An 8,004-nucleotide genomic window follows, 5' to 3' on the forward strand; every position below is an offset into this window, starting at 1 on the left:
CAAAGTTGGGTCTTGACCCACAGTTTGGAACTGCTGAGCTCATGAATTTATTTAAGCAGATATGTTCACAGACTGCAATCAATTTGCAATACAATACAGTAGATTGTGCAGAGATAAACGTGTTCATCTTTAACAGGGATGTGTGGTGGGTGGGGAGACAGGTGAGACAGTGCCTCCCCGCTGGAGTCCTTGAAAAAGCGTTGCCACTGTAGGAAGTGCTCAAGCAAAGTGAATGGGTTGAGAATGCTTGAGCACCTCCCATGGCGGCATGGCTTTTCAAAGGACTCCGGTGTGGAGGCACTGCTTCACCTGCCTTCCCACCTACCACTGCATGTCCCTGGTCTTTAAGGTATAAAAGGAGGCTTCTTTGCTCTTTGCTCACCTGGGAAAGGTTAAAAAAGACGATTACAACAAGAGAAGTGCATGATAAATAGAATTATGAGCATGTCGAGACTGGACAGAGAGACATTTGAGAGAATCAGGTGAGTCGAGAAGCAACGCAGTGGTTAGGGCAGGGGTGGCCAATCTCTCAACTCTAGGGCTCCTGGACATTAACTATTGTGTAGAATAGAGAATTTCAGCAGGTGTAGTTTGTGATCTGTGAAATGACAAACTGCACCTGCTGAAATTCCCTCCTTTACACAATTGTCAAAGGTCCATGAGCCCTAAAGTTGAAAGGTTAGCCGCCCCTGCATTTGAGTGTTATACTTGTTCCAGAAAGACATGAGTTTAGTTCTTGCTTGGCCATGAAGCTTCCTTGGTGACCTTGAACTAGTCACCACCTCTCAGCCTAACCTACCTCACAAGGTTATTGTGATAGGAGCGGGAGGAGCCATGCATACCACTCTGAGCTCCTTGGAAGAAGGGCAGAATATCAGTATGGAACAATGATGTTCTCTGTGGCACAATATCAGAATTCAGGGGACAGCCATAAACTACCAGGAAGTTCAATGCAGACAGAAGAAAATACAAAATATACCCTAATCAGGCAAATTGAGAGCGCTCTGGCTTTCATGCCCATTTTGTGCCCTTCCAGAGGCATCTGGCACAAGGAAAAGATCCTGAACTCTCTGGTCTGGAAAGGCAATGCTTGTGTTTTTGTTTTCCACCAGGGGGTGCCAGAGGTAAGCAAATTATTTTAGGATCTGGGAAGTAGGGAAGGAGACCCTCATTTCTCACCTCAGTTCTGGATGAGGTGGAATGAGATGATGTAACTGAGTCTGGCTTAATCTGAAAAGCAAACAATTCCGTTAGAGCAGGGGTGTCCAAAGTTTTTGGCAGGAGGGCCACATCGTCTCTCTGGCACTGTGTTGGGGGCCGGGGAAAAAATAATAATTTACATTTAAAATTTGAATAAATTTACATAAGTTTACATAAATATATGTAAACTTTAATATATTCATAAATGAATATATTAAAGATGAACTTATATGAATGAATGAAGGGCTTGCAATAGCTCAAGGCCTATAAAAGGCCTTGCACGCAAGGCTGGCCTTTCCTTTGCTGCCGCTACTGCATCACAGATGTGAAACAGCAAGCAGTGGAGGGAGCCCTCATCCCACAGCTCACGTGAGAGGTCAAACAGTAGTCCTCATGCTGAGAGCAGTTGCGTTGGGCCAGTGCAGGCTCCAGCAAGTCTACAGAGAGCCAGAGGCTCGTTGGAGACTGTGGGCTCCCTGAGGGCTGTATTGGGAGTCCTTGAGGGCCGCAAGTGGCCCCAGGGCCGGGGTTTGGACGCCCCTGCATTAGAGATTCTGTAAAGGCAAGGAGAGAGATTACATCTATGAGGCACCAGCCTTGTTATGGGAAGCAGTGCCAAGTGTTTGTTGGGTAGGGGTTACAGGAGACATTCCCCAACCCCAGAGGCCTTTTGGACCCAAGTGAAATGGGATGGGGCTGACAACATGGGAACTCCATTCTTGGTGTCACTTGCCTGCTGATAAATCCCAGCATGGTGCAGTGAGGTGGAGGCATCTCAGCCCCCCCCCCCATTCCTGATAGACAGCTCCCAAATGCCTCATTTCATGGCTTGCAAAGAGTGCCAGTCCATCTGTATCAGAGGTGGCGTATCTGCCCTTGCAGTGGTGCTTACCGTGTGGTCTGAAGGCTTGAGGCCACGGTAGGAAAGGACGCTGACCCTTGGATGCTACTCCTTTTGTTTGCTCCCCTCCCCTTTCCCTGGGGCTTCACTTGGCAGCCTTCCCTTCTTAGCAGCCAGTGAGAAGAAAGGCCCCCTTGTCTCCAGGTCTGTGGCTGCGATCCTGCTATGTGTCCCAAGAGAAAAGCGACACCAAGTCCAATGGGCTTGGCTTGCATGCCAGCAGCTCCTCCTCTCTCCGCCGCTCTTCCCATCCAGACAAGCCTTCGTTTTCTTGGCCAGCTAACCAAGCATTGAAATTTAATTGCCTTGCCATTTAAAAGTGATTAAACTTTTTACAATGCAAGCCTTGCCATGCTGAGTGGCAGGCCAATTCACCCGAAGCAGAGCAGGGACTGATGAACGACACTCTGTGAATGCAAAGGGACACTTTGGCCAGAGCTGGCCTGCTCAACATGCGCCCATCTCCACTCCATGCTTGCAAAGCTGGGTTGGGACTTTACCCTGGCACCATCCAGCACTCCCTGTGCCTTGCTTCTGGAAGATAAATATATAGTGGGTTCAACATCAGATATTTGGGGAACACCATTACTGTCTTACAGGAGTGACTGTGAACGAGATGAAGGTTGTCTGGGCCCAACAGGGTCAGAGTGAGGCTCTGGGGCATTGAACTTGGGGACCTGGCAGGAGGACCAAGATTCTTCACTCTCTTTAATACCCGGGTATCTATTGGGCAGAAAACTCATCAGTAAAGCAGCTACCACGTTTTCCAGACTCACAAAGATAGTCTGGTCCAACAAGAAGCTGACGGAACATACCAAGATCCAGGTCTACAGAGCTTGCGTCCTGAGTACACTTCTGTACTGCAGCGAGTCATGGACTCTTCGCTCACAACAGGAGAGGAAACTGAACGCTTTCCACATGCGCTGCCTCCTTCTCGGCATCACCTGGCAGGACAAAGTTCCAAACAACACAGTCCTGGAACGTGCTGGAATCCCTAGCATGTATGCAGTGCTGAAACAGAGACGCCTGCGTTGGCTCGGTCATGTCGTGAGAATGGATGATGGCCGGATCCCAAAGGAACTCCTCTATGGAGGACTCGTGCAGGGAAAGCGCCCTACAGGTAGACCACAGCTGCGATACAAGGACATCTGCAAGAGGGATCTGAAGGCTTTAGGAGTGGACCTCAACAGGTGGGAAACCCTGGCCTCTGAGCAGCCCGCTTGGAGGTAGGCTGTGCAGCATGGCCTTTCCCAGTTTGAAGAGACACTTGGCCAACAGTCTGAGGCTAAGAGGCAAAGAAGGAAGGTCCATAGCCTGGGAGACAGACCAGGGACAGACTGCACTTGCTCCCGTTGTGGAAGGGATTGTCATTCCCGGATTAGCCTTTTCAGCCACACTAGACGCTGTTCCAGAACCACCATCCAGAGCGCGATACCAGAGTCTTTTGAGACTGAAGGTTGCCAACAACAACTTGCAGCGCCACCCAGATGCTGGTGGTGTGAGAGGTTACTGAGACTCATCTGTCCAGCCCAACCAGGCTATGTGGGGGTAGGGTGGGAAGACTGTAGTCCTTTGTTACTGGCTATGCAGTAGCGTCAATAGCATTTGCATCACTTGGTGTGGGAGGCCAGCACACCACCCCATCTCCCATGCAGTGGGTGGGGCAATAACCCAGATGGTGGGTGTGGTGATGTACCATCGCCCTGCCCCTCTTATTTTTTGGCCATATCTTTTGATAGAACAGAAATATTTCAAAGTGGTTTGTTTCATTGCATTCTTCTGTAAAAAACGCATCACATGGTGTATAACATGATGGTATTATTCTTACAAACAGATATTTTGGTGTTACCCCCACAAGGGTATCACCTTACTCACACCTTATTGGCACCCCAAATATACCCAGGAATTGGTGTGACGTTTAAGGAAGCAAAATGTGTGTTTGCCTGTGTTATCAGCCTTCCTCAGCCAAGTGCAATAAAAGAAGGGAAAAAAGGAGCTAAATGCAGGCTGTGCCTTTTCCAGTCTCCCTTACATCAGGCAACAGCACACTGAAGTGAGCCCTCCCTGGGCACTGTCTTGCTGCTAGTGTGTTATGGAATGTTTGAGCAACGTTCACTGCTGAGAAATGATTCTAACATTCAGCTCACAAGGCCTGGGGGCAGGTGGCGAGAAGGAGGCAGCAGCCGGAGCAGTGGCGGGCTGGGTGTGCCATGGATTGTGGAGTGGGGGCAGAACCCCAAAATCCTGCTTGTCATGGTTTGAAGAAGTAGCCGAGTGGTGCTGGGGGGAGGGAGGTGGCAATGGAGGCGGCAGGGGGTGTCTGATCACTCAGGGATGCCTCTGGTTGTTGATGAGCAGTTTGACTTGATATTCTGATCCACTGGACAAAATGTTGCAGACCTACTTGCAGGTTTCTGGTCGCTTCCGCTCCACTGCCTGCAGGTGGTTTTGCAAACATTTTTCGGAACTGACCTGAGCGTGTTGAGATGCTCCTCCAGCCCCCACTCACAGCCTCCGAGGGCCAGCTGCTCACTTCAGCTCACAGTGTGCCTGTGTGTGTGTGCAAGGGGTGGGGCACCTGGAGGGCAGCTCCTCCCTGCCCAGGCTGTACAGCACACTTTCCACTTTCGGCACACTAACCCAAGCTTGATCCCAGAAGCAAAGAACTGCAGCCAGGCTTAGGAAGAAGAGGAGGAGTAAAACTGGGTCAAGCTGTCTGCAGAGGCAAAGGGCAATGGCTGTTGCAAATGCTGGATGCCTGGAAGCAGCACAAAGGCACACAGAGCAATCCTGGCGGCTGCGGCAGCCTCCATCAATTTGGCCTGGGAAAAGGGCAATGACTGATGACAAGCGGAGGCAGCCGGAAAGGCTGGCCTGTGCCCAGTGAACACAAGGGCAGTGGCGAAGATCTTTTGTTGGTGGGGTTTGAGCCGCCTGACCTGGAATCTCCCAGCATCTGGCAAAAAGCCCCCCAAAAGGGACTTTTTCTCCAGGTGCTGTGGCTGCTCAGTGTATTGTGATCTGATAATGGCAACAGTTCCCCATGTGAGCCCCCAAGAAAAGGATGGGCAAGGGTAGGAAACACAACTGGAAGTTGAGTGAAGCCACTTTTCCTGGAGGAGGGGACATGCGCATTCAACTCCTGCAATTCAGGATTTAATCTCACATGTGCCCCCCTTGCAGGCAGTGGTGATTCTGGAACTACTTGTAGGCCACAAAGTGTGTATGTGGCAAAAATTGGGTCCGTAATTGCACTACAAAATAGCTTCTGGTTTTGAACATTGAACCAAGAGTCTGGGAGAAGGGCACCCAGGCAACTCCTGCATTTCTTAAAGGCTTGTTGACCAATTCAGGAAGGAGAAGAGGCCTGTCAATGGCCATTCACTACCTGAAACTTCCATGTTCAAAGGCAGCAGGCCACTGAATACCAGTTGTTGGGGATCTACAGTGGGACAGGACAATTGGCTTCAAGCCCTGCATGGGGAAGTGCTTGCTTGGCCACTGTTGGAGTGGGATGGCCAAGCAGGGCTCATCTTAGCAAGGCTTCATCTCTGTTTGCTGCCCATGTTCACAACTATTCCAGGGATGGCTCCTCTCCACAAGCAACCAAACTGTTGTCTGGAGCTGCAGGACTTGTACGGAAGCCAAGGAAGCAGTCTGGAGCCACAGTGGTGCACCCCAAGGTCCTCTGGAAGCTCTCGGGGCACACTGATAGAGCATTAGCAGTGCACAGCTCCCTGTGGCATGTTTTGAATGGAGAGTGAGCCAGAGGGTGGGACTCTTGGCTTGCTTCTAGCAGAGCTGCTCCCAGACTCCTAAAGCTGGTGTCTGCATGTCGCAAGCCTGCTTACCGTGGATGATTGGTCACCCACTTCTTGTGTCAGTTCCTATCCATTGTATGAACCAGCAGACGATCAGTGTCCATTCAGGCACCCAGTAGGTTTCGGTGGGTTAATCAACACATGCAGGCCCTGAAAGTGGAGCTACCTAGAGCCTCTCTGAATGTGAGGGCTCTTCCAGATGCCAGCCTTTCCCAGGTGACATTGTATGATTGCAAACAACCTGCTGGCTGACTCAGAGCATTGATCCATCACCATCCAATGAATCATAGAGTTGGATGGGACCCACAAGGTTAGCCAGTCCAACCCCCCTGCCCATTCAGGTAGCCCACAACTACCATATCCCTGATCAATGGCTAATGTGGAAGGAAGTGGTGGTGGTGGTGGTGGGGGCCTCAGAGCCCTTCAAGTGCAGGTCAGCAAGGGGCAGTTGACAAGCAGTCTCTGATTACAGTCTGTCAGCCAACCACAGATCTACCTGACAGTAGCATCATCTAGCCCACATCCCATTAGCTTCAGGACGCCATGGGGAACCTTGTCAAAAGCCTTGCTGAAATCTAGATCTGTTATGTTCACAGCATCTCCCCAATCTATTTGCCAAGCTAGTCTGTCCATAAGAAGAGACAAGGTGTGTCTGGCAAGACGTGTCCTTGAGAAAGTCATGCTGGCTCTTGGCAATCACTGCAATCTCAGACAGGCCAGGTGATGCTGCACCAGCTGGCTCCATTTTGCCCCCCCCCACACTGGGAATGGCTCTGAAGGCAGGGGCCGTTCGCCCACTTCCCTGCCAGGCTGAGTGCTCTGCCCCCCCTTCAGCTACACCACAGAGGCCAGGAGTGGTGGGTGAAAGTGGACAATGAACTGAGCCATGGGTGGGGGGGCTTTGCGGCATTGTTCTTGAACAGGTTTTTCTGTGCATACAAAAGGGAGTATTTTCTTTGTGCTGTGGTAGTGCTAGCCCCCCTTCCCCCGCCAATCCTGGAGTGGCACTGAAATAAGACTTCAAACAGAGCCTTAGTTCAGTGGCCTTTCGCTGCAACCTGCGTTGCTTTTAAAGAAGGCAAAATGGCCCCTGTCTCTGTGAAAGGAGCTGTCCAAAGTCCTGATTCTAGCATTCCCCCCCCCTTGGCATGGAAAAGGCATCAGGGAGGAAGGGGCTCTTGCCCACCCAGTTTCTCTTAGGGGAGTTTGTTTATATGCAGCAGATTTATTTGTATGGAGGAGTTTTGCATCATGTGAGGCCTCCTTGGCAGTCTGGCATAGTATGGCCCAGACCTCAGGGCCATGAGAATCTAGCAGTGTATGGATGTGGGTCTGCCTGGCTTGCTTGAGGGCAACTTTCACTTCCAGAGAACTGGTTTGTTTCATTTGCTTCTTCCAGCTGACCAATACTGAAATTGTATCTTGTCTCTTCTCTGGTCACAGAAGCATGTGGGTCAAACCCCCAGTCTCTGTTCTATGCATTCCAGATTGCAGCTAGACGACTGTCAGCCCAATCTTATGCATGTCTTCTCAGAAGTAAGTTCCACTGAGTTCAATGGGGCTTACTCCCAGGAAAGTGTGTATAGGATTGCAGCCTGTATTGCTCATCCTGGTTAGCACAAAGCTCACACCCCATCAGTGTGTAGGTGAAGTGGGAATTTTTTTGCCTCAACAAGCATAATTTTACACTTAATTGACATTGAACTTCAGTGGCCATTTGGTTGCCCCCTTGTCCAGTTTGGAGAGGTCCTTTTGGAGATCTTCACAGTCTGCTTTGGTTTTTTTATCACCCTGAATAAATTGGTGTCATCTGAAAACTTTGCCACACTGCTGTTTACCCCAACTCAGATTGTTTAAGAAAAATTAGCACACACTGGTCCCATGACAGATTCTGGGGGTACCCCACTACCTACCTCCTTCCACTGTGAGAACTGCCCCTTATTGCCTGTCCTTTAACCAATGCCCATCCTTAAAAAGACTCTGTCCCCTTTGGGCTTTGCTAAAAGCCTTTGAAACATCCATGTACACAACATCACATGAATCATCTCTGCCCATGTGGCTGCTAACACTCTCCAAGAACTC

Source organism: Tiliqua scincoides, chromosome 5 (genome assembly GCF_035046505.1).
Source record: "Tiliqua scincoides isolate rTilSci1 chromosome 5, rTilSci1.hap2, whole genome shotgun sequence".
NCBI classification, from domain to species: domain Eukaryota; kingdom Metazoa; phylum Chordata; class Lepidosauria; order Squamata; family Scincidae; genus Tiliqua; species Tiliqua scincoides.